General features: G+C 41.7%; 1 protein-coding gene across 1 annotated transcript in view; it reads left to right on the top strand.

Moving 5' to 3' along the window:
• TMEM135 (transmembrane protein 135) overlaps positions 1 to 23,646 on the top strand; it is a 943,226-nt gene that overhangs the window by 18,359 nt on the left and 901,221 nt on the right. The gene's annotated exons all lie outside the window — the stretch shown is intronic.

Below are 23,646 nucleotides of genomic sequence, written 5' to 3' on the forward strand. Positions count from 1 at the left end.
TTTAAGCAGAAGCATGTTATTGCAGCTTAAAAAGGTAACAGTGCCTAACTGCAATGTTTAAATAGGTTTAGACATACTTAAACATTGCCATCTTTCTAAAATAATTGTGAAAAATTCTGAGAGGGGGCCCAAAGATTTTTATTTTTCAACTGGGGGCGCGGCATTAAAAAGTTTGAAGACCACTGGTCTAGAGACACAAAGCCCATACTTGTCTACCAGATTACTATTTTTGATGGAAAGACCACAGTCTCGGAGACAGTTGTGAGAAAATGACAACCAGAATACTGTTTCAGTGCCATGTTATCCAATATGGATATATACAACTGGCATGTAAAAAGATAGAGTTCACACAGAAAAGAATAAATAATACTAAAAAGAAGAAAATGGGAGGGGAAAAGAATTGAAAGGATAAGAACACTTAAGTGAGGAATCAACCTTCTTATCCACAGGATCCTTTTCTTCTGCCATCGATGACCTACCCACCAGATTGGTTACCACAGAGTCAATTAGAATAGTATCTGGTAAGAGATCTTCCATCTTCTTCAAGGGGTATAATTTGTGCATTGAATGTAGTAAGTGCAATTATGTCTGGGTCCTTCCATCCCTGCTTAATCACTTGAAGTACAAACTAATGAATAGGAAGCCTTGAATTAACAGGTTTCTGAAAATGTTTTAAAACAGAATCCTGTGATGTGGTGCTTTTGATCCATTGGATCAAAGCCCATTTTCTCCCTTACATGGGCCAAAATGTCTGGCAAAGTCTCTCTGGAAATGTATTTGCTCTTCAAATCAGGAGTGGGAAAAGATTCCTCTGAATCTGAAGAAATGTCTGAAGCTGACAAAGCCGTCAAGGGATCCTTCTTAGAAGTGTTGGATTCCATCTTATGAAACTCCTTCAAGGTGTCCAAAACAGTCCTTCCAGTCCTTTCCTCCTCTTTCTCACGTCTACTCTTTCTTGACCTCTTGGGCGATGTAGAGGTGGAGCTGATGGATGCAGATTCATCTGACCTCGATGAATAAGGAGAAACGTCTTCTCTTAACAGACTGCTTCCCCATTCAACTGCAGCACAGAAACAGGAAATAAATTGTTCAGTGTCTTCACCAATACCAGCAAAGACAAAATAAAGACCCCTCTTACCTGAGCATCCTAATGGTCTTTGGAACAAAAACACTGAGTGTGCTTCTCAGAAAACGAGAGTTCCCACATGCGTGGTCTCTCAAACCACTGCACATGCTCCGAACCTGCTCCGCTTTCCCCAGCGTCTACTGACAGAGGAAAAAGTGGCTACCGACCATCCTGAACTGCAAGCTCTGCTCTGCACGGTAAGTTCAAAGAGCTGCCTTGAAAAGAATAGTTCCCCCGAAGCCAGCAAGTGAGGAAATCCTTTCTGGCAGTGTGCTCTACGGGTTCCGCGTCTTCGTCCTTGGAGACACGGTTATTGGAAAGCTGCCCTAATTACAGCACCCAAAAGGGTGGGTGGGATTACATGGCAGATGTCTCCTGTGCCGTTTTTCCTGTCTGAGAGGTGGGATCACCTCAAATGTAATGATTGGTGTGAAGACGGGGGACGTAGTGGCGATGGCCACTGAGTGGTAGGTCCGGGAGAGTGCATGTGAACACTCCTTCCATGTAGTGGGGCAGCAGTGCGAGCGGAGGCTGGGATTGAGAGCATGGAGCATTTTAAGTGCAAGCGGGTGTTGAGGCTGAGAGCAGGGAAGCGGTGGGTAGGGAAAAAAAACAGTGTTCCGGCACTGGATGTGGTCCAGGCGCGGACGCTTGCAGATAGAAGTGCCAGCAGCGCACTGCTTGCATGTCCATGTTGTTGCTGCCATTAAGTAGTCCCTGAAAGGGGAAGGAGTGCACTGAATTGTGGGTGACAAGCCATGATGTCACTTCCTGTGTAGATGTATATTAGGAAATCCAGGGATGTCACTTCTTGTGCTGATGGGCGATAGGACAGAGAATGTAGGTAAAGGGGTTATCCTGCTGGGTGCAAACTGGAGGCTCTGCTGGAATAGTTAGATGACAAGAGACAAGCAGAATAGACCTGTTTGTTCCTGATATTGGCATTTTCCTGGGTATTATGTACTTGCAGTGTGCGGCTATCAACATATGTATTCTGGAATTGAGCACCATTTTGTTAGACCTATTGTAAGGACTGAGTCTGACTAGAAGTAAATAACTCTAAAATTGCAGGTTGAGACCCTGCAGTAGAAATGTTGCTTCATTTACGATAATACAAACATGAACTTTTCATCCAATCCAGCTACTGCGCTCCTTTTTATTTGTGTTGGTCAAGTTCATTAGTGTTCTGTTTTACGTGGAAAGTGTTAGCAAATGTTGGTTAAGGTTCTACCCCTCATGCAGTGCATGTTTGAAATTTCATGGCTTATTGAGAGTCTTATTGAAATTCCAGATTTTTCTATGGAGATTGTCAACGTGAACAAAAAGGATGCTGCTCTGCTAAGAGGAGCACATGGAGTTTGGGGGAGTTTACCACAACTTCCACTTTTAGTTCCTTCTTATGTGATTTTATTTATGCTTTTTTACTTGCGTGTGATTGCAGCTCAGTTAGCACCAGTCCTTAGGTTATTTCAATGTTTTTGCCAAGCTGCCAAAGGCAATTTTTTGTTGTTTGTTTGATTGTTCATACATGCGGTGACAAATGTGTTGCATCACCCAGCCGCCATCAATTTATCCTCCAAAACTAGTGGCTGCCAGCTAACTAGAGCTGCAACTACTGAAACTCACCTGTTCCGTTGCTGGTGAATATGATTTTATCTGGTTCATGTACACTTAGGACATCTGAGGAGAGATGGTTAATGGGCTGAAATTGCTGTCTTACGTGTCTCTGACCAGCACCAAGGCTGCCTCGTGTTCCCCCTTCTTTGCTGGAATTCATAGGGAGTTATGTAGTGCCAGACAACCTTCCTTGAAAAGATTGCTCTTTTTATGTTATGGTAATGTAAAAGTAGCACCTGCATATTGCGTCTTCTTGCGGACTGGCATATAAATACAGAAATTCAATGAAGCAAAGGAGTTCTCAGAAATGGGAGAAGCATTTAATGAGAAGGTTGTGGCAAAATGTGTATTCCTTGTAGCAAAAGGAACATCGGAATGTGAACACATGCCTGAGACTAATGCTACTGAAACCTCTCACAAACACAGGGTTTTGGCCAGCATGTGGTCCAATATGTTTGGCTACAATAGCTCATTACCATTGGAAACTGTAGCTGCTGTGATCCATACATAGAATTAACCATGGAACATCCTGTGTGGTAATTCCAAAATGACTACAATGGTTAACGTGAGTATATCTGTTTGTGTTTAAACATACACTGGAAACTAGAATATTGAATACTAACCTCCTAGATTGATAACTAAGGCCATACATAAGGAGAGACCAAAGAGTGACCTCCCTTTTTTTTTTTTAGATTTTCTGATTTCCTTGATTTACTTCATCCTACTTCTGCTTCATTCTTTACATGGATTATTCTGCAACAGTTAACTGAGTTGGGGTAAAAAACCTGATTTGATCCCCAAAGAGCAGGTGGGAATTCCAAAAAGAATAAATACCGGGCATCTTTTTTTCCTCATGATATCTGACGTGTAAGACTGCAATTATTAACAAATGCAGCTATGTATATGCTGTGTGGACTTTGCTCTGCTTTTGAAACTATGGCTAGAGACATATTTTACATATGCTTATTTATTTAGGGATATAGCAGACTTTATTGCACTTTTGATAAAGCTTCACACCAATAGCAGGTAATATTTCAGGTGTGTGAGATTCACCTGAACAATCTCCATCTTTAACTGCTTAAGGCAATGGTGTATGGATCTTACCATCTGTTATTCTGCCTATATCTTCATGACTTCTTCGCCATCCAGCAAGAACAAACAGTGTTTTCCATCTAAGGTACGCAGAACTCCTAGTAGCTCTATGCAGACGGCTTGGTGATTTTAGGTTGGACAGGAAGTGGTCTGTACAAAGGGTTGGAAAACCATGGAAAATGGCTACTCAACTCACTGTTACTTAGAAATGAGCACAGACAATGGTCTTTGAATGAAGGTATAGCTTGCACTGTTGTGGTAGCTGTTTAAGAAAAAATAGCAGCTGTTGAGCAGAATATATATCTGGAAGTGTTGCTTTTTCTGCTCACTTACCTAGCTCCATACTAGGAGCCGGTGGGTGTTAAAGTCGTCCTGGCTATCAATAGGCTGATCCATTTTACGTCTCTATGACAAAATACAGACTACATGAATAACATGCTACATAATATATGTTGTCAAGGCGCATATATGTGGAGTTATGTTTAGTAAAAATATACTTATCTGTATAGACTTACCTTGTTGACATTTCAGTTGTCCATATTTTTGATAGAACATTTTTGGTTTACCATATTAAGTACTCAATATTCTAGTACGATTACCATACCTCCATTTGTGGACCTGTATTATTCCCCCTTGGGAAGTATTTATGAGTAACATATCTTGTTAACATAGCCCCAGCCATTATGTACAGATTCCAAACTAATGCAGTAGATGATTGACAAGATTGTCTGGGTATTGCAGGCAGATACTGGAAACAGGTATTAGCCATATCCAGTTTCTGTAATTTTACAGGCCCCTAAAATGGAATTAGGGAATGCTGCTGGGCTTAATTTGTACCGTCTTGGCTATGGATGAGGAAAGCTTGATTGCTAACGACTGCTATAGAGGGCAGGTGGAAGGTTATGATATACAATGCTGCATTTAGCCAACTTAATTATGTACTTAAGTCCCTTTGAAGATACAGGCTGGACAAATCAAGTTTTAAAATAGTGGTTGAAGGATGTCAATGATGTCATCAGTGATATCATTTGAGATGTCATCAGTGATGTCACTGACCATGTCATGAGTAATGTAATGTGTGAAGCCATAAGCAGTGCATTACGGGGGCACAAGTTATAGTTAGCTGAGGTAACTATAACTGCTGCATTTCACTGGTTTTGTACGTGTGAAATATATGTATACATACATATGTATATATATAATAACAAGAAAGAACCCACTTCTCACAGTCAATACATGAGATATTGCGTTAAAAAAAGGCAAGGATGAAAACACCTCCATCAAGTTTTACGGATAGCTTTTCAGGGTGGAGCTGCAGAGAAAACACACTTGCTTGCCTTGGCCTTGCACACTGAGTCTGATTAGTACTTTCCAGAAGTGGAGCTTCAAAGTGGGACCGGCTTTGTTTGTACGTGTAAGTGCTTGCACCTGAGGTTTAATTTCTGTAAATTGAGCATCTTGTCAGAATTAATCCTGCCATGCGTATTTATTCAAGGCAAGGCCAGCGTTTTCTGCAAAATGTCTACCCAACTGGAATACTTTCTACTGGCTATTTAGTGAGTGCTACCTGCATGGGTAAATGTATAGTGCATCTCCTACAGTACAGCTGCGTAAAGGACGGCAAGGAAATGCCTCCATTGACCTTGTGTGTCTGTTGTTCCTCGAGCGTCTTCATTAGATAATTTTTTAAGTGAAACTGCAAATCTGCAGTTCCACTATAATAATTATTATTATTTTTGTTTAATTTAGAGGGACCGCACGGGAGCCTTAAAGCCTCTGCGGTCCCTGCCAGTTCCCGACTCCTTCAGGGGCCGGCATTGCTCTTGCAAGCAGGGAGCTGCTTAATATAGCAGCTCCCTGTTTGCGGGAGCAATGTTTTCATCTGTTTCCCTGCATGTATATTTGCGTGCAGGGAAACAGATGAAAACTCTGCTTTCTGCAAGCAGGAGCTGTTGGACAGCTCCTGCTTACAGAAAGTGGAGTTATGGTTGCTTTTGCTCGGTGGGAGCTGTGAGCTCCCACCGAGCAAAAGCAAACAGCTACCTCCCTGTGGGTGAGCACCTTGGGAGGTGGTTCCCAGGGCCAACTATGGCTCCATGAGTGGGACAGCATGGTCCCCCTCCAATGTTTATTTTAGCCGCAGGGAGGTGGTGGTCCCCGGGGAGCCGCAACAGACCGGCTTCATTATTTTATTTGAGCCCCGGAGAGGTAGTGTTCTCAGGGCGTGGGGGGGAGGGTAGCTGTGAACCCTCCCATAAATTGTCCTGGAGAGGTGGCAATTCCCAGGGCTGCAGTGGGGGAGGGGTCCCCTGCATAGTTAGTACTGTATTGCCCAGGGGAGGTGGTGGTCCCTGGGGCTGGGGGTCAGCAGCGGACCCCCTACATTATGTTTTTGAGCCGCGGGGTGGGGTTGTGGTCCCCGGGGATGCAGAGGGAGGCACGTGGTCCCCCACCTGCATTCATTAAAGAGCTTCTGTCATGGGGAGGTGGCCGAGTGCAGGCGGGCTGAGCGGGACCATCCACCTACTTATTTTGGCGTGCCAAGGGGAGGTTGCGGTTCTTGGGGCTTTGATAAGCCATAGGAGGGGGTGCAACCCTAGGAGGGGCCCCATGCACCCCCTCCTATATTTTGGCAATATCCCCAGCACCTAGTCCATCTGGGGCCAAAATGAAAGAATAAAATTGTGGCAAAATACGCACATAGTAGCAATTAAAAAAATGCTTTTTACTATTGGGTAGGGTGCCCTGGGGGTTACCTGCACCAAATCTAGGGGGGTAGGGTAATGGTACCCTGCCCCCTTTTCGTTTTTTTTGTGTGCATATTTGTATTATTATTTTTGAGTCTCAAAATGGCTGCCAACACTTCCTGGTTGAAGTGTTGACTGCCAATCAGATCTATGCACAAGATTGTCAGTATTTGCAAAGTCATCACAACCCTAGATATACAAACTTTAATTTCTCTGAACAAATTTACACCAAATAAAAAAAGGCTCATCTGTGGACAAGAGCCTCCTTTCTGCCAAATTTAGTTTAATTCCATCCAGCAGTTCGGGCTGCAGTGGTATCTTGAGAATCTGTGAAAATGAATATGGGAAACACACTTTTTTTCTTGACATCTCTTCAACCCCACCCCCAAACGCTCCCCCACCCCGAATGACGGATCACCCTGAAAATGTCCATGTAAAACAAGTTTCTAGGGAGCACTTTTTGGGTAAAAATGTCATGAAGATTCATCTAGCGGTGCCAAAGATATAGGCAAGTCAAAAAACGCTTTTTCAATGGAAATATATAAATTCAAGCTGACTATATAGTGAGTACCCTATAGTAGAAATAATGAGCATGCCCCTATGAAAGGAGGGGTGGAAGAAGATGTCCAGTAAAGATGGAACTTTGAATCAACTGAAATATTACATAGTGACGTGAAGGCCATCCAAATGTAGCACTCTACTAGAGGAATTGAAAGGGTATTGGGAGGTCAAAAAGAGCTAAACATAATTGATGACTTGGGGCCTTATTTGGAACTTGGCAGAGTGCTGAGGAAGGCTAATGTAATATCCCTAGTAGCCACACAGGATAAGTTAGTGGACATTGCACTTGAAGACTATTTGGGTAGAAGTCTACCAAAGTCCAATCTGAAGTGCAGTTTTTTATTCTCCTAATGGACGCAAAGGTAGAGTTAAAAGTGAAGGACTGCAGCAGTTGTGCCTACAGTGAAAAAAACAAAATTAATCACTCTGCACCACTGTCCCTAGTTTTTGTTCCTGAAAAACCATGGAACAAATTGGAACTAGGTATTATTGACCCAATTAGTAGGAAAGGAGTTCCAAAACGATTCATGTTCATATTAATTGATTATCAATTGCAGTGGATTATGACCAAAATTGTAAATTATCCCACAGAAGATTACATTAATTGAATTCTTAAGAGATTATTTTGCTTCAGGATGGAATCCAGAGATATTGGTAATGGACAATAGTGTACAATTTTATGTCTTGGGCCATGAAAGATTTTTGTGTAACTTACTAAACACCAGACAATTGTGTTCTATTGTCCAGGAGCCAATGCTTGGTAGAAAAAACTAGCAAGTTGATAAAATATTTCATCCAACTGGCTTGTGTGAATAGACAGCCGGTCAGAAACACGATTCAAACCTGTCACAGCTATAACCCCTTTTGTTTTGCTTAGGGACAGACAGCCTTGTTCAAAATTGGTTCGAAGCTGACTAGGCTTTGGGGGTCCAGCAAATTATGGTACAGATAGCTAGGTTATAACAAGCATTTGCAATGCAGTGGGTCTTGCGTTTGCTCGAGTTAGAGCTATTAGGGTTGTAAATTCCTAACTGGACTTTTCTTGCCACATAAATAAAAAGTAAAACAGTTGACATAAGCAAGTCAATTCAAAGCGCCATGGCCGCCATGAGCGTGAGCGCGAAGGAGAGACACAAAAGGAAAAAGAAATTTGTTCGCAGTCCAGCGTATCGGCAAACGTGCAATTATCCATGTAACAGGGTTGATGGCCAAGGTGGTAACAAAACTGCCCCAAGGAGGAACAAAAGTAAAACATTTACCAATGATAACAAAGGATTTTTGGAAGGGAAGCCCATGAACGAGTGATAGTGATGGGTGTGTGGTGGGCGTGGTTAAAAGCCCACAGATAGATTATAACCCGTTGGAGCGCTTGCACGCTTGACCTAGAAATAGTGAAAGAATGAATACCTGATGAAGAAAAAAGCGAGGAACAAAATAAGGAAAGAAATAATAATGTTTTTGGGAGTTTGAAGAGGAGGTAGCTAGAGGAAGAGGGAAATAAAAAAAATAAAAAAAGGGAGAGGATTAGAAATAAACAGTTGAAAGAAGGAGCAAAACTGTTGACCCGTGAATTTTAAGGTAAGAGAAAAGTGGGGGAGAAAGAAAACATTGAGAGTAAACAGAGTAAAGGAAAGAACGGAGTGAGATGGATGAAACACACCCTCCCAAATAAAGATGACAGCTAAAAATACATTTAATTGGCTCCCCCACGTCCTCAAACTGAATTCAGAGTGTGGAACAGCAGGGACACTGCAGAACAGCAGGAGGTGCCTTAGCAGAGTTGTACATGAATCCCAATACAGAAATATTGGGGCACTTCAGATCAGGATTAGGGGTATAGACTGAGCTGTGTCCTGGCCCAGTGCTGGAATAACAGAAAGGCAGTGGGTGAGGGATGAGCAAAAGAGCTCATTTCCTGGTATTGGAAAAAAAATGGGTCGCTGCAGGTTAGGGTTGAGGTGCACTGACAGAGTTGTATGTGGGCTGCAGTACTGGAATAGTAAGGGGCACACAAGGTCAGAAGTGAGACCGGTTAATGGAGCTATGTGTGGAACATAGTATTGGCGTGCCAGTGTTGCCAAGTGTTAGCCTGGAGGTGCCCTGGTGAAGCTGTGAGTAGGGCCCATTATGGAAGTGGCATTGCCTCTGAACCATAGAAGCGAAGAGTCCTGAAGGGCTGTTTGTGAGCCTTAGTACTGAGAAGAAATATGCACTGAATATTAGAATTGATGGATTCTGGCAGAGCTCTGGTGGTTCCCATCAACAGTGGCATTGGATTTTAGACTTGAGGTGTGCTGAAGCAAATATGTTAATTAGAGGTATTAATAAGTGTTTATGCATTTTGAATAATAATAATAAAATGTAGAAATAAATAATGTAGAGCATTAATGTGCACGTTTGAAAATGTGCCCTCGGAGAGCGGTCTCCAAGATTCATAGATGTACTAATAAAATTAATAACATATATGAAATATAGAAAATGTATTAAAACAATGTAGTAGTATGTCTTATTGAGATATATAACGTATGTTTTGCATTATTTTGTAGAGAATTAACTTAGCTGAAGTTGTGGCCTAGTTTTGCCAGGCCTCATGCAGAAGCTGAATTATTAGCACAATGTAGAGAAGCTAATGTGCTGAACTGACCGTGAACTGCTTATTGTTTAATAAAATCTTCTCAGCAAAAATCCTATGTGTGAACTGACGGACACAAGATGGTGGAATCATAAATGTATCAAGGACTGTGTAAAGCAGACAAGATGTACATTCCCAGGACTTGAACAATGGAGACACTGACTGGAGAAGAAGATGCAACATTTTTTATACCTGACGAGTCGGATGATGAGGACATCGTACAGTGAACCAATCGACACCTTGAGAACTGTGTAATATTAGAATTCATAGATTTGACGAACTAAGACTATTGGATAGAGTCATAACTGGTGATTAACTGACCAATTAGGAATTGGGGGATAGTCTGGGTGACTTTGATATAATGACGTGACCGAAGGGGAGAGTTCAGAGATGTTAGGGCCAGATGTCGAAGGAGAGACATTATTCTGAAATTGATGTGATATTGGGGAAGAAGAGATTTGAGATTCTGTCATTGGGCTCAAGCTCTTGAGAGCCTGATGTGATGCTGATCGATTGATGACCTGAAGACGAAGACTGACTTTGTTGCTGATCCATACCATGGATAGGTAGCTATGACAATGTGACTGATTGACTTTTTGTGCCTTTTCTTTCTAGGTACCAACTGCGTTGTTTTATAATTTTTCTCCTAAGCTATTTTTTTTTTTCCAAATTCATGTTCTAAACTGTTTTTGCATGAAGTCCCACATGCTAATGCTAATCTGGGTTAGGTAGGGTTCCTATTCTGAGACGTTGACATAAATGGTGACAAATGATTGACCGACTAATGTGCTGAACTCTGCTACTCATGTTAACTTATTCATCGTTATTGGCTTAAGTGGAGACATTAGAATGCATGTTTTCTCAAGTTCTGATAAGATTATGTTATTGGTGGTCACTAACGAATTAATCTTGAGTGGAATTGAATAAAGTTTGAATTAACCTCATGAGTTAGTATTGTAACCAATAGGGAATTAAAAATTGCTTAACGTATATTGGGTTGTGGTTATTCATGAATGTTGACGTTCATAACTACTGATTAATGTTTTGCTTAATGGTTATTGGGCTGTATATTGATTATTGATGAACATTGGTTACACTGTAGCTAGGATACTTCATGTGAATCAAAAGATTAATTGACCTATACGCGTCCCCTTGTAAGTTTACTTACTAAGGACCAGGTGTGCTAGCAGGTGCACTGGCTGAGCTGTGTTTTGCTCTTTTGGGTCCAGTATTGGCTTGGCAGTGGGACTGAATATTAGAATTGAGCTGCTGTAATGGAACTGTATGTCAGTGGGGGGTCCCAGTATAGGAAAGGAAGTGACCTTGCCGGGGTAGAACTGAGGTACACTGATGGATCTGTGCCTGAGGTCCTAGCACTATAACAGCAGCATGTACTGAATGTAAGAACTGAGGTGCTGTAGCAGACAGCGTGTGTGGGGGTTCTGGCACGGACATAGCTGAGGGACATGGAGTGTGTGAACTGAGGTGCACTGATGGAGCTGCCCATGAGGTCCCAGTAAGGGAACAGCAGTGTGTACTGACTGTAAGAACTGAGGTGCTCTGGCAGACAGCGTGTGTGGGGTTCTGACACGGCTAGGTGGCGCGGAGCGTGTGACCTGAGGTGCATTGATGGAGCTGCGCCCAAGACCCCAGTGCTGGAACATCAGTGTGTACGAAATGTGAGAACTGAGGTGCTCTGGCAGACAGCGTGTGTGGGGTTGCATGGGCTCTGCTGAGGTGATTGGAGTGTGTGAATTGAGGTGCACTGATGGAGCTGTGCCCGAAGTCCCAGTATTGGAGCAGCAGAGTGTACTGACCGCAGGAATGAGGCGCTATGGCAGAGAGCACATGTGGGGTTCCTGGCACTGGCACTGCTGAGGGCTTGGAGTGTGTGAACTGTGGTGCACTGATGGAGCTGCGCCCGAGGTCCCAGTACTGAAGCAGCAGAGTGTACTGACTTCAAGAACTGAGGTGCTCTGGCAGACACCGCATGTGGGGTTCCTAGCAGTAGCCCTTTCAGCACACAGGCAGACACACTTGGTAAAGGAAAATCCAAGCCAAGGAAGGGCGAGAGGCAGGCAGCTGAGAGAGGGTGCGGAGAGCCCACAAAGACCAAATGTGACCAAGATAACAGCCTGGTTTATAGCCTTGTTTACAGCTAAGCTCAGAGGAAGAATGCTCTGCAAATGAAAAGGGATGCTTCCCTGGACAGGAGCAGGAAACAAAGTAAAGTAAAGTAAAGTAAAAAAAAAAAAAAAAAAAAAAAAAAAAAAGGCCCCTACAGACCAGATAAACAGGACAAAGCGTAATTATAAAGTAGTTGGTCCCTGCTCACACACAGAAGGAGGGACAACGAGGCATGACTGACCACTAGCAATTAAGGATTTTAAATGACACTAAAACTAACAAATGAAATAGGAGAGAGAGAGAGAGAGAGAGAGAGAGAGAGAGAGAGAGAGAGAGAGAGAGAGAGATATATATATATATATATATATATATATATATATATATATATATGCATGCGCGTAAAGAAGAGTTTGACTTGCGTGATTTCCCTAGCACTTGTGATATATCAACTGAGGAGCTTTGTGCTTGATCCATTCATCAAGATGTGCTATCAGTGCAGTGGTATATACTGTGTCTTCAACAACATGCAACTTGATACGAGGAAGGAACAATTCGGGCACTAGAAAATTGCTTGGAGGCACATGAGGAAGGGCTAAAGGATTGTGGGTAGTAGTAGCAGATAAGGAGACTCATACCATTTCAAAACTTAGTAACTATATATAGTCGATTGGAAGACACTTTGAATACGAGCTATCTGGACCAGAATTAACAAATCATTTGACTTACATTGCATCCTGGATCTTCGAAATAGTAGGCTAACCACCCTCCAGCAGTTGCATTATAAAGGCTACAGATTGGCACGGGCTTGCCATACGCCTTTTTCACACTTTCATGACAGAAATTAATTCCTCATCATCAAAGTTGTGGTTAAACGTGTAAGTGTCTAATCTTGGCAATTTGTGGCATGTTAAGGAGTTTATTCTGTTTAACACCTTCGGGTGTTACCGAGCCCTCGCCTGAAAATATTTCCCGGAAACTAAGTGACATGTAACAAAAAAGGCTACGGGATCTGTTCAGTTTGTAATCGACCTTGAAATTGTAATATAAAGTATTTTTTTAAAAAAACAACTATGCTGTGATGCCAATTTGATGAAGAGTTTGTGATGGGTATCAAAACAAGCATTTGCAATGCCAATAGGCCTGTCTTGTGTTTTGAGTTTTGGTTAAAACATTTAAAACGTGTGCTGCACTGAAAATATATTTTAAAAATGCAATCCATCTGTGAGAGAAAAATGTTAATGTGTGACAATTCACTGTACCTTCGAGCTGTAAAACAGTCCCTCATGCAATCTCCCAATAGGAGGTGGAATTAAACACCTAACAGCAAGTAGCATGAGATGAGAGGTAACTAACTATTCTACTAAACGAATTTTATATTTAGAAGGATTGTTAGCAAAATGTCATGCAGGCAGTGGCACTGTCAAGCCACACCGAAGAATGAGCAGAAGCAAGGGAAAAACTCATGTTACTGATAGATACTGCTGTCTAATAATCAGTTTGTGCTCTGCCTTGCCTATTTACTGGAGTTATGCATAACAATGTTTTGGATGTGTACTTTGTTTTGGAAATCAGCTCTGTATATACTTTTCCTAAAATGTTGATCCAAAAATTACAAAAAAGGGTTTAAATGTATGAAACTGGCAACCTGCCTGTCTGAATTTAGCTTTTTGAATATTTGGATGTGTGCTTCCCCCCTCTTGGCTTGGAATATTTTAAGGATAAAGATTTTTAATTTGCGGCCAGGGAGGTGGGTTCTGTATTCAACCCTCATACCATCTGCTACACCTACAACAGACCTGTCTCCAACATCAACCACTGATGTGCCTGACATTCTCTTGCCCCCTTGTTCTGTACCCAGTGTCTACTTTGTAAAAACAAAAACAGCAAATAATAACAAATAATTGAAGTGCAGCTGCACAAAGGTTTTCTTAGAAGCCTGCTGGGGGAACTGTTGAATGTTGGATTTGTCGCACACCACCTCATGCCTCTGTTTTTTTAACTGCCTTACATTTCTTCCTCTCAGTCTAATTCGTGAAGATTATTTTTCATTTCTGCATTCTCCATTTGGCACGTTTTTCCTAGTTTTGTAAATGTATCTGCTGTTTCTTTATCACTGGCATCATAAAGGCCACATCAGCATCCTGCTGTGGCAGCTCCTCATTCCCTCTAGTAAATGACAATAACATTCACATCCTCTTACATTTGAAACTAGGAAGAAAAGTCATGTCCGTGAGGATAGTTTGAGAAATAAGCAAAAGCCAAGAAGTACGAACAAATCAAAGACATTCTTGAAGATTCTGGATAACAAGAGTTGCAGCATTATTGGCGTAAGAGTTTAGAACATAATCAAAAAAGTGATTGTAAGATCTGACAGGAAGAGTGATAAGAACATTAAAGCTAGCACACTTGATCAAAATGTAAACCTCACTTTGCAGTTAAGTGCAACAAGTAACAGATGCATCGTTTGAAGTGAAGGTGATTTGACTGCACTATTAGGGTTGCAAGAATTTTTGAAAGTTGTCTGAAAAGTCTGAAGCAAGAGTGAGTAGATCAACTGCAGTGACAATCTATTCACATTTGTTGGGACATCTGCTGGACAAACCAACCTCCGGTACAGAGTGGATGCTAATATACTGCAAAGGAAGAGTGACTGTAGGCAGAGGGAGGGAGGGAGGATGAATAGCAACACACTCAAGCCTCACTGGGTTAAATATCATAACATTCTGTTGTTAGTTACCTGTGGTCCTACATAGTATACAAGCCTTGCCTTCATGCTACCTTGCCACCGCACACCACAACACAGAAAGAAAGAGAGAGAATGAGAGAGAGAGCAAGCATAAGAGGCGTTCTGAAGATCCATTGCATTGTATTTCTGTTTCTTTTCCCCCTTTCCTTTGAGTTTCTGAGGTCACTAGAAACTTCCTGTGGTGGCTGGAGGGCCACGGAGAGTTCGGAATCAGTCATAACCTGCGTCAGCCCTCCTTCTATTAACCCCAACCAGATACGTGGTAGTGCGTGGTGTTGCATTGCTGCCTGGACCATGAAATTTGTCCCACTTGGAGAATGTGCTTTGTGATTGTGAACATTCTCTAATATGCAGACCCTACACACGTAATCGCCTCTATGCTTGTTAAGAGATTGCCTCAGATAAAAAAGGTGGTAATTTAGCTATAACCACTTTTTCATCTTCCAAGAAGCAACCAAGGTGGAATGGAGATGGACAGGAAGAAGAGCATTGTTCCTATCTCTTCTAAACCTATTTGGTGGGAGCGACCTAAAGAAGGCAGCGATCCAAATATTGTGGACAACTGGTCGACAAATCAGGGGAATAATTATGCTGAAAATACCAGCAGTCCATCTTTTCCAGATATTTATAGGTGAAGTGGAAAACTTAACTGCAGACCTGGAATGCACCATGTAGAGGTCAGAGACAAGAACTGCCCATTTCACACACAACACAAGACCCACAGTGCACAGATGAGATGACTTCCAAGGTTTGGATTTCAGCATTCTTTAACATTGATGTAGGTCAGCGGCAGATAAAGCATTGTTATGGTCTGATTTTTTTTATTTTTTTATTCGGTATGAGATTATCCCTAACTAAAGTAGTGTCATAGAAACAGACACAAGGCTGGAAGGGAGTGTTTTGAGCGTGACATGTACAGAACGTATTATTCCAAACAATGTCATCCCTGATTTATCCCCATTTGCTTTTAAAACACTATTATTCACCTACTTTTTACTCATATGTAATTCAGGTGATACATATATATTTAATATAAGTCAGGTTTTTGGATTGTTTGATTGGATAATGTCCTCTGCTTTGGTGGTTAAGTTTTATTTGCTGCATCTGGCACGTTTTAGATTGTGTCCTCACGCCTCTTAAGAAAGTAAGTCTAAGCTGAATGCAGGGTGTTCCACCTTGGGACATGAGGACCAGGTGCATGCCACTTTGTCAAGATAATCTCTGTGTAAATGATGTCCAGAAAGAGTACATTTATGTAAATGTGTATACAATGTGGATAGACCGAAAAACTGGAATGGATCCTACTTTTTTCACATCACTGATGCATAGAGTTTTTTTTTTTTTTACCTATGAAATGCAAACATTTAGCATGTAGGCTATAGTACCTAAAAGTCAAGCATATTGAGGTAAAGGACCAACTCAGTTAAGATGGCTCTTAAAAAGATTTCGCAACACGCATCCATTTGTTGAAAAAGTAAACCTGTCTGTTTTAAACAAAAAAAGGAGAAATTTGCTTCGGTGGTATTCGGATGCTTTTTATTTCTTAAACTACTTTGAGGTTTTTCTCCCTTGGGTAGACATTGCAAGTAGTTTTATTTTACTTCTGAAAAAGGCAGTTCATTGTTAGGAGCGGTTGCAACAATGTATGGGCAAAGCTAATTTGCGCAACTTCTCCTGGCATCACTAGCGTCAACTCCGATGGGCCTCTTCCTTTAAATGCTCTGTTTTTTAAAAGGACGTGGGAATACTTGTGTAGGTCACTGATGTCAGTGTCTTTTAAAAGAAGTTTAAGAATAGCCCGGAGCCAGAGGGAAGTAGTTCTGTCCTGCCTGCAGCTGACATGGACACCGTGTAGGATTCGCACATGCCTGAGGACCCGTCTCGCTGAATGTGTCAAACAAATACTTCACCCTCCAATATCATGTGCACACTTCAAGTGGAGCTGTGGAGCGAGGCTTCGACAGCGCCTAGAGTGTGAATTGATTCACACGAGTGGTGGATTTATGTCAAAATGAAGACTTGTTATAACGAAGAAGTACAAACATGGGAATACACATAAAGAAATTGAAATTACACGGTTTTATTTTATATTTGGTGGCTGTAATGAAAAATAATTAACACAGAATGCCTTAAAGATGAAAATGCACCTAAAGTTGAAAATCTCCCTATGTTTTCATCTTTATTGCATTCTTTATGTGTTTTTCAACTCTAAACCTACACTTTATCCTTACCTTTCTTCTGTGCCTCCTTGTACTACTCCCTCGCTGATTCCCACCTACCTCTACTTCTCAGGTGCGGCTCCTCCGCTAAGGCGGAGGAGCGTTGCACCACTGCTTTCAGAAGAAGGAAAAACAAAATGATAATAACGGAATGTTAGTATCATTTTATTTTTATCTGGAGCCAGGTTAGGGAGGGGCGAGGCGAGGCTGGAGGAGGAGGAGTGGTATGTGCACCATAAGTGCGCATGTCTGTTTGGCCGGCTGTGTTAGGCAAACCAAACAGACATGCCTACTTAGCATTTCTCTACCCGACTGTATTGCACATCCAGGAGGAGAAAGTGCACAGGGTTCCACACCCTGTGTGTGTGCAGAACCAGGCTGCTCACACCAATCACAATGCTGCTGTCATGATGGTGATAGCAGCGTTGTGATTGGCTGAGGGGAGTGTGGGAACCTTTATGCTTCCTGAAAGAGGGCGAGGACGGAGGAGAGGAACCAGTCTCTCGACGGAGCAGATAAATGTTTTTTTTAAAAAAATTTAATGGATTTTTTTTAATCCTCCGCCACCCCTGTTCAGTGGCAGCCGCCACTGCTACTTCTGCAGGCACTCCTCTGGGTAGCTTACCGTTTAGCGTGTTTGGACACCTCTCCACATCCTTTGCACCATCACTCAGAGAGCCATGGTGTGCTATGCATCTGCACAGCTTCAGGCCCTCAGAGTGACGGGCAAAACACAAATGTGCATGTCTAATGGACTAAAGGCCCACACTCTGCCCATCAAATATGTACAGTTGTATGGTATAGGGAAAGTGCATAATTGCTGCTCTCTTAGAGAAGTGTGCATGAAGTAAAGCCTGCAGGTCTCACGTCTGTGCCCAAACACTGATATGCCCTGCCTCCCACTACCAGTGCTAGCGGCTGTGCAGAGTCCGGAGAGGCCCTGTGCCGCTATGTGCTGGGGTGCGGAAATGAGAGCCAGCTGGGGATTGGATGGGAAAGGTGTTGCCGGCAGAGAGGGGTGAATGCAGTGCGACAGTGTATGGTATATATTTAAAAACAAGTCTTGAATGCTGTCTGTATGTGTTTGCCAACCTTGTGAGCAGCATTTTCTGCCAACTTTAAAGCACTGGCGGATGTACGTTTTCATTGGCGGTAGCAAGGCTTTTCAGTTCTCTGTATGTTGATCTCCTTACAGAGCAGTGGTTTTATCCATGCAGTGATAAATTATTTCGCTGTTGAATAGACAGCTTCACGCCAAGAAGTTCTAGCAAGGGTGATCTGATTTTCAAAATTAAGAAAAAAACATGCCTTTCACGTAAACGATTGAGAAATCCATTGGGTGAGGCAAGGGGAGAAGGTAGTTCATATCTCAGACCAAGAGTTAAGATAGTTTGCCAAATACAATGAGTGGTATAAAATGATATAAAATATCTAAAACTTTTCATTTATGTGTCCCCATTCTTCAAAGCAAGAAGGATTTGTTTGAGAATGTTTTGGATCTTTAATTCATGTATTGGGTCTGTAATTTTTTGTGACAGAATAACAATGCACAGAATAAAATCAAGGCTGTGATGAGATATTTTAAATGAATTGTCGTATGATAACAAGAAATGTACAGTAATTTAAATATGTGGAAAGTTCAATTATGGATTTGGTCGTAATGTTTGTAAACAAGAACGGATTTTGGATTGTCCACGGCGGCGGTTCTTAACCAGTGGACCGCAGACCTCGGGGGTTTGTGTCTCCTACTCGGGGAGACTGCAACTGTTTAAATAATTTTTGCAGATTAATAAAGTACATGTGTGTGTGTGTGTGTGTGTGTCTATATATATATATATATATATATATATATATATATATATATGCAAAATACATAACTTCTTGTAAATTTGAAGGAATTTGAAAGTGACAACAACAAAAAGTTAGTATCCTTAGCTTGAATTGCAGGAGCAGAGCAAGTACAGCAACCAATAGAATATAAGTGATGGGTGGCCTTAATTGAAGCATTGACACAAAAGAAAGCATGCATTAGGAGTAAAAAAAACAATGTGATATGTTAGTGTCTAGCATATGACTTTGCTTTTTGGAATGAAATGCTCTGTTATATTAAAATTACACTTTTGAATTTTCTATGTTTGTTTGTGAATTAAATAAAATAAAATATTTCATCATTTGTGTGTTTGTTTGATGATGAATTTGCTTAGACTGGGTTCCTCAGCTTCCGGTACTCCGTGGGGGTCCCAGGATTCCTGTAATGATTCAGTTGGGGGGGTGGGAGGATTGGGGGAGGGGGTTGGGGGAGGTCTGCAGAAGTCAAAAGGTTAAGAACCACTGGTCTATGGTCTGGATGAATTACTGGAAAGTGCTTCTAATGCATCTGGTTAAATATTTTAATTGGCTTTCCAATTTTCTACAATGTGTACTGTAACCCATTCGGTCACTAAAACAATTTTTTATTTATTTTATTATTCACTCTATTATGTAACAGAAGTGTGTAGTTAACGTGCTTCTTTGACCTCATAAAGATGGCTCCCTCATATAGCAAGTACACGGAGCTAGGGAAGGGGAATGAATGAGCCCTGAGCAGGCACTCTTCCTGAGCGATGAGGCAACTTGTAAACATGCAATAGGGATAAATGAGTGGTGGTTTAAATCTAAACATATTTAAGAATTCCTGACTGATGGACCCAATGTACACGTGCTTCCAGGATTAGTAAGTAGTGGGGCAGATCTGGGAATAATGGGCTGTGGTGCAACTCTAAATATATATATATATATATATATATATATATATATATATATATATCTAACAAACAATGACTGCTGGGACAATTTTTAAATACATAATGGTGGTCAATTTTTACAATATTTAGCGTTCTTGGCACAGTAGTTTACAGTCGTGGTGTAACGCTTGACTGAAATAATTCTGGTAATTCTTGATACTTTTTTACATTGCTAATGTTGTCTGAGGCCTAAGCCTGTAAAATGGGTGGATTAGTATAACAGGTGTGCATCCATCCATGCACTTATTCATTTAGCCATTCACCCTTTATGAACTTACTGATCTAGCCATCCATGCACATTCACTCATTAATGCACTTAATCAGCTAGCAAACCATGCACTCGCATTTTCTACCATAGATTGAAGCACTCATGCATTTTAACATTCATCCAACTATCCTTGCACTCACTCACACACTATCCATTCATTAATTTACTCACCCATCCAGCTGTTAACTCATTCTCAAACTCATCCACTCACTCTTCCCCACAACTTCACCATTCCATTCATTCATCCACTCACCCATTTATTATCCATAAATTCAGTCACTTATCCATTAATCCATCCATGCACACATCCATCGAGTCATTGACCCTTTTTCACTTTCTCTCACACACATCCACACAGGCACCTACACAAATTCGCAATAAACTAATTGCTTTTATGTTAAAATTCAATCAGACCTCTTGGCTTTGCCAGTGCTTGTTATGTACTTAGTACTCAGCAAACAGTGCTTGTTACAGTATAAAAACTATAGATTGAAACGCCTTATGGGTAAAAAAAAAATGTTGAGTAAGGCAGACATTTCACTGTTTTACAATGGCCATAAACCAGTAACTTTTGTTTATCTTCCCTCTGCAATAAATTAAAAATATATATTAGGCTTGGGAAATGTTTTCACTTCATCTCCGAGGTTGGGTTAGTTGCAATTTTTAGAGCATTAGACCATCAAACTTCTAGCTAATGCCTTTCTATGTGCTTACTTGCCCTTCTATTGGTCTGTAATGTCAAATTTCATTGACTGTCATTGCTTTATTTCTTTTTCATCAGAGTGATACTTTCTTTGAATTTCATTAATTTCAACTTTCAAGCTGAAGCGAGCTATACAAAGTTTGTGGGATCAGCCAACACATGTTTTCTTGGAGCATATTCAAGGTTGCAACACAAATTGCTTATTTTTACCAAAGCAGAAAAATGAATCGATGAACTGTTAAAGAGGCTAAAAATGAACAATATTTCCTGCACCCTCATGGGACTTGGTATTGGGCTGATGATGCGCAGCACTCGTCCACAAACTCCATCCCCCCCCCCCCCCCGATCCCCCCTCAGCCACCTTCCCTACAGCACCTCTTTGTACACCTTCAGTCAAGCCACGCACACTGATAACCAGGCCAAGAATGTCCCAAGCCCAGGCATGAATGCCCTCATCCAACCCCTGCACGCCCTCAGTCATGCCCAGCACCACCACACCCAACACACCCCAGCCACATTCTGCGCACTCGCAACCACATCTTGCATTCCATCCCACACTCTAATCGTGGGCCATGTTCTGCAAACCTTCTTCCAATGTATGTGCCTTTCAGCCTCCGTTGTCCTCCCCAGCCATGACTTTCAAAGTGGTCATGCCCTGCACAATCAGCCTCTGCCCGCTGAGTCCTTGCTTTTATGGGCCATTTCAAACCACGCTGGATTGGCCTGATCATGGTGGCCGATTCCATGCTCATTGACATGTGTAAGGAGCATAGGCAGGGCTGTGAGAAGGGAAGGGCAACCGGGACTCTTTGTCCCATGCGCCCATGTGGAGTGTGCATTTACATAGTTAAAGTAGGCGGGACCTGTTCTTTTGTGACGCAGATAATGCTACAACCCCATTAGCTGGTGACAAATTGTGTGGTTTCCCTTTCGTCAGTGTACTTTGTTTCCTAACATTAGGCTTTGCAGCTTGGATGGGAAACAAGGGCTCTGCAAAAGTTTTCGCTCCCTTCCTCGCCAAAGCTTCTGACATGCCTGAGCATAGGTCTGATTAGATACATATATTTTAAACGTATAAAAAGCTTGATTTGGTGTAGGTCAGCATTGTCTTCTATAAGCATCAGCAACGTACCCCACCCTACAATAAGTAACAGATAATGGTACATCACTCATAGTGGACACTGTTGCTGTGCTTCTGGCACTGCATGCCTGTAGAGAGATTGAAATATCAACAATGAGGTATTGAAGGCAGAAGCCCTAATGTCAGGTGATAGTATGCACCACTTACAGCTTCGTTCCATAACTGTTTATGAATGCACCCAATATACTTCCAGTACTACTCTACTTTAATAAGACGTATGAGAAGACATGGTCCTTGCTGGTGATAGCTAAGCATTAGAGACGTCTCTGTGGTTAAACCACCATTGCAAAAGTTGAGAAACAAATTATCTGCTCAAAGACCAGGGAAGGGGTAATGTGTAGCATTAAGAAAATATGAGATGACACATATAAGCTCAAAGATGAGGGATGGGTAATATGAAGCATTAGGTAAAGTTGAGACCAGGCATCTCACCTTAAAGATGAAGGATGGGAAAATTGAAGCATTAGGCAAAGTTGAGACAAGATATTTTAGCTCAAAGATGAGGGAAGAGTGTGAAGTATTTGGCAAATGTTATGGAACTGGTAAGTTTCCTGCATTTGAAGATGTGCACACAAACATTTGGGTGTAATTTATGTAGTTTATTTTTTACACTATGCTCAATTCACCATGGTGGGCAGTTGGAGCAAGGGCATGTTCCTTGAGCTTCATGCTGAGATATTAGCATTGAAGATACGTTTAGCACTTGATGAAGGAGAAAGGCAATATTAGAACTTTATAAAGCCCTTCAGCATGATAAAATGGGTAACACATTGGTAGCCAGTGATGGCTGTGATAGATCATCAGCCCCCACGGACAGTCGTCCCGTGCATGTGTATGCATTAAAAGAGTATGTAGCAGCACCAGATATAAACTGGTGCAGGTCATCTGTCAACATAGCACATTCATTATCCCCAGGAGGGTCCAAGCCAAATTTATACTTATGACATGGGTATAAATTGCAATCCAGAGGTACCGAGAAGAGGTGTGAGCCAGGTTGCACACAGTAGCTGGGAAGCTACTGGCAATAGATCTCCGGCAGTGATTACATGGATGGATCCCTTACCAGAATAAAATTGAAAAATCAGAGACAACTTTGTGATACTGCAGTTGTTGGGTAAACAACACATACCTTTTCTTACCTAACGCAATCGTCTTTCACTTTTGTGTCTTGAATGGTGGAGCATGATAATTCAAATTGGAGGATACTTGGTGTGGTCTCGGGATACAGCCTGCGTTGTGTTGTAGTTGGTGGCATGATAGTGCATCATGTTTGTGCTGTTGTCAGACAAGCCTATTTTCTCAATAAAAATGTATTGAAACATAAACAACGCATAGCTGTATCCTGGCTTTAGCCAAACAGGCCCAGTGTGGCCAGTACACATGCAAAAATGTTCATACAAGGAAAAGCAGCTGCACACGAGTAGGATTAGAATGCATGAGGGAATTTGAGGAAGATGTAAAAATGGAATACACTACTTCATCCTCTCACGGTTCGCTTGATATTAGTCTGCCTAGAATGATAAAGATGTGTAGGGATTTTAATATTATCCATTATTAATAACACAGTGCATACAAATGCTCTACTGAGATTAGTAAGCAAATGTGGTACGTGGTCACCCTAAGGGACGAGGTGGGATACGAACGAATAACACCAAACAATGGCAACAAAGTTACTGCAGGTGCATGAGTACTCTAGATGCTGAGAAAAAAAATCTTGTGGCCTTTGTGTCAGCAAGGTGGTATAGGCTACAGCAGGTTAGCGTGGCGTCAACCTACTGAGAATGGCTGTGATGTAGGATCCCGCGCGACCTTGACTAATACTGTGCAAATGGAATGTCTGCATGCTAACCTTGGACATCTGATGATGCATGAGCCATCATTTAG

Source organism: Pleurodeles waltl, chromosome 8 (assembly GCF_031143425.1).
Source record: "Pleurodeles waltl isolate 20211129_DDA chromosome 8, aPleWal1.hap1.20221129, whole genome shotgun sequence".
Lineage (NCBI taxonomy): Eukaryota > Metazoa > Chordata > Amphibia > Caudata > Salamandridae > Pleurodeles > Pleurodeles waltl.